We start from the raw sequence: 3,801 nt of genomic DNA, 5'->3' as shown, positions 1-3,801 counted from the left end.
TTTGTAATATAATTTTATGTTAAATCTTTCTTCCTCTAGCGTCTTTATCTTCTTCACATGATTTTTCTATGAAAAGGTGTTAGAATTGGGTTTGAAGTCAACTTCGATGAAGTAATTTGGGCGCTGAGGGCTCTTAATTTTATTTTTTATTGCAATCCATGTTGTGCATCACTTGCTTCATTTTTCTTTAACTATAAACAAGAACTATCACTAGATATCTTCAGGATTTAGCAACAAATTGACTTAATCAAGACCACCACTTTAAAACCTAAAATAGCACACTAACAAAAGAAAACATGTCTAAAACACAAACTAAAACAGATCTAAAAACAAATTCTTCGGGACATAGATCTTAAGTGAAGGAGATTTTCGAAACAAACTTTGGAAGCCAATTAGGTAAAATATTTCAAATATCTTCATTTGATTGATTTAATTTGAGTTATCTAATTCTTAATAGGGGTACCCCTTATTAACTGAACCTGTTAGGTTTAGATTAGTTTCTGGACATGTGGTTCACACAATCGTTGGACACCAGCCAATAAGGGGCGTTTTGTGTAAGTAGAGAAAGGAGACGAAAAAGGAGGAGGAGCAGAAGATTAAGAAGAAAAAAAGAGAAGAAGAAAAGAATTAGCATGGGAGGTGGAGGGAGAAGAAAAAAAATAGAGAGATCGATAGGAGAAAGAAGAAGAAATGAGACAATCATCACGAATGTTTTAAGCTAATGTGAGGGAAACGCTTAAGGAATTTCCCGATGCAATTTTATTTTTTGTTGAACATAAAAATATTAACAAGTTTGGTTATGTTTGTCCTAATCCATTCTATTTTCATCAAAATCCTTATTTATTTTTGAATCACGTAAAAGAGATGATGTGTTTGTTTGCTCTGGATTCGATCTTTTTGAGAAATGGAGTATTACCCCTTTTTTTGTTGTCATAGGGAGTTGTCTGTTGGCCGACGTCGAGTACCGTTTGAATGTTATAAATTAATTATTGGGATAAGGTTACGTGTATACTACAACCATCTATACATGTTGTCTTGTAATTGTTTCGAGTGTATGCGTATATTATCACTCAGAATAGGTAAGATATTACCATGCTACGTAACGAGTGAGACGCTTATCTTCTGATGTGAGCTTACTAAGTACTTGATCATCGTAATCGTGAAAATATTTGATACATGGAGAATTCTGCCTCTTGCGATTATTCCACGTGAAGTATGGAAATTCGGATTCGTCGAGATTTTGACGCGTAGAGATTTTGACATGTGGAGAGGATGATATAAGGAGTCCCCTTTAATGCATGGGTTTTAGCCTCAAAGTGAACTAGGTTAGTTTGACTCAAATATCTAACCAAGAACTTTTCGGGTAGGTCGAGTGGGACCTGAAGCTTCACGTAGTTCAATTTGCAGTCAACTGGCCTAAGACGATATTTGGCCGAGACAAACATCTAATGCTCTTGGTATATTTTTGAATAGTAGGAGACAAACAAAAACAATATTTCTCCTAAGTTAGGGTTATGCCGTGCTTGGTTTCTCACACAAATTACTCTCCTCTTACTGTCTGATATCCGCTTTGCATTTGGATACATCATAGATTCATAGTTGTTAAAGTAGATCAATGTCGTTTGTCATACTATCTAATATTTATTTTATAATGAAATTTAGATTTGAATACACACCATATTCGATATCTTCCCCATTATTTATTTAAATGTTTATTGTTCGTATTACGAATTAGATTTTGGTATAGTTTGGATACATGTTTTCCCTCCTAAAATAAAGATAAATTACAACTAGGATCTTATAAAGGTATGAGTTCTACAATGTCTACATGTAAATTTGATTGTACGTGTTATGAGATCATCAACTCTTCGCAATAGAAAAAAAAAAGACATCATCAAGTCAATATATAATACATATGTTTTCATAGAGAAATAGTTCCCTTTGATGTTTTTCTTCCTTTCTATGTTCATTCAGTTTCATAGTTTTGCATTGTTTTAGAAATTCGTTCCTCTTGTTTGAAATTCACTTTTTTTTTTTGGAATGTATGAGTTCAGTTTCTAACAAGGAGGAAATGGTCGTCGTCAAATTTGATCTGCAGAGTTTCATTTTCTTGTTGCAAAAGATGAGGTGAGAGATCCGATTCCAAAATATCTACTTCTCTCAGAGATCAATTTCCAAGGTAAACTATACTCTACTTTTAGTCTTAAATGCATGCATGATAAATATAAGTGGCCTCACTTGTTTATGTGCTAGGTTAAAGTACATTACACATATGTGCAAGCATGAATACACACATGGTAACATATAACACAATATCATGTTTATTAATAAAATTCAGTTGATGTTTCTTTTATTTATTTGCAGCATGATTTGAACTTGAGAAAATAGCCGCCTCTTAGTGTACTTGAAATATCTTAAAATACCTCGAAATACCTCGATGTTGTTAGGGAAGTGCACGAAAAAGACTATAAGAGCTATGAGGATTTGTGCATGTGCTACATGATATATTTTGCATTCTTCCTCGTTTCTACAATAAAATCTACGCAACTTGTTACACTCTGGACAAGTAAGAAACTCGTCTCGATGTATAACTCGCTCGAACCCTTTAGAGGGATGGGCTCGTTTGTAATACTAAAGGAGTGGTGTCCTTTCAAGCGGAACCTTATCACTCTTAATCGTTACCCAAATATTCATTTCCAAATTCTTGCTTTGGTTTCTTTCAACATGTTTTTCGAATTCAGCTGGTTTAATCCTATCTGCTCATGTTGAGATACGTGATGCATAAGACGGATGGAGAAGGCGAAGATCTGGCTATCAAGACTAATCCAAGATATTAGAAGATATCATTTCTTATATCGGTATATCTCTTGTAACTATGAAATGGAAATTTAATAAGAAAAACTATGTAATGGAAATTAGAGATATATATTATCTAGTTTCCTATTTTAGTTAGGAGAAACTAGGAAACCCTAAACTCTAATTTACTCTATAAACAAGAGATGGGTTCTAGGAGTGTAAGCATTCGATAACTATTCAATTATTGTAACGAATCACTACAATTGTGAGTAATAAAGTATGTAACCGCTGTGGTTTTATCCAACGATGTAGGTCGTGAATATGAACCCCGTTAAATACAGTGTTTTTTATTTATGTCCATCACATAATCGTAATTCTAACATGGTATCCGGCTGAACCCATTTTGGTTTCGTACTAATTTCATCTAGTATTAGTTTTGTGAAGATTATATTTGCCTATTTTGGGTTGTCATCAACCGAGCAGGGTCAGAGAAGATTGTGTTATAATGTGGTCAAAGCAAGCCACATCATGTTCATCTATTTCCGATTATAATATAATCGTGAATATTATATGGTATCGGAGCAGGTAGTCTAATCCTGATTCAAGCTTCTACAATTTTTCGACGATTTTTTTCGTTGTGATTAAATAATCGGTAAATCACTTCGTCGATATTTATTTTTTTTTATTTCCAAGTTAATCTTGTGATTTTTTTCATTCTACAATCGTGAGTACCGTATGACTGAGATTACAAGTTTGATTCAAAATGGAGATTCTCCTTTTTTTACGTTACAGAATCTCAAAGAAGTTTACTTCAACATGAATATTTATCTACAGTATTTTGATCTCCGAATTTTCTACCATATTTTGATCTTTCCCCTTCAAGTTAAACACTTCATATCTTTTCTGGTCCAACTTGCGAGGGGCGGGGGGGTGTTGAGATACGTGATACATGAGACGGATCAAGAAGGCAAAAATCCGTCGATCAAGACTAATCTGGGATATTAA

General features: G+C 33.7%; 1 long non-coding RNA gene across 1 annotated transcript; it reads left to right on the top strand.

The window, feature by feature from the left end:
* Positions 1-460: 460 nt before the first annotated feature.
* LOC147563872 (uncharacterized) lies at positions 461-3,107 on the top strand. Its single transcript, XR_015236700.1, has 3 exons — positions 461-723; positions 2,055-2,179; positions 2,365-3,107. It is a non-coding gene; the product is annotated as an uncharacterized LOC147563872 (long non-coding RNA).
* The last annotated feature ends 694 nt before the right edge of the window (positions 3,108-3,801 follow it).

Source organism: Eschscholzia californica, unplaced genomic scaffold (genome assembly GCF_041429995.1).
Source record: "Eschscholzia californica isolate CP2 unplaced genomic scaffold, dmEscCali1.0.p SCAF_1, whole genome shotgun sequence".
In the NCBI taxonomy this organism is placed as follows: domain Eukaryota; kingdom Viridiplantae; phylum Streptophyta; class Magnoliopsida; order Ranunculales; family Papaveraceae; genus Eschscholzia; species Eschscholzia californica.
This window is presented reverse-complemented; position numbering and strand designations above follow the sequence as displayed.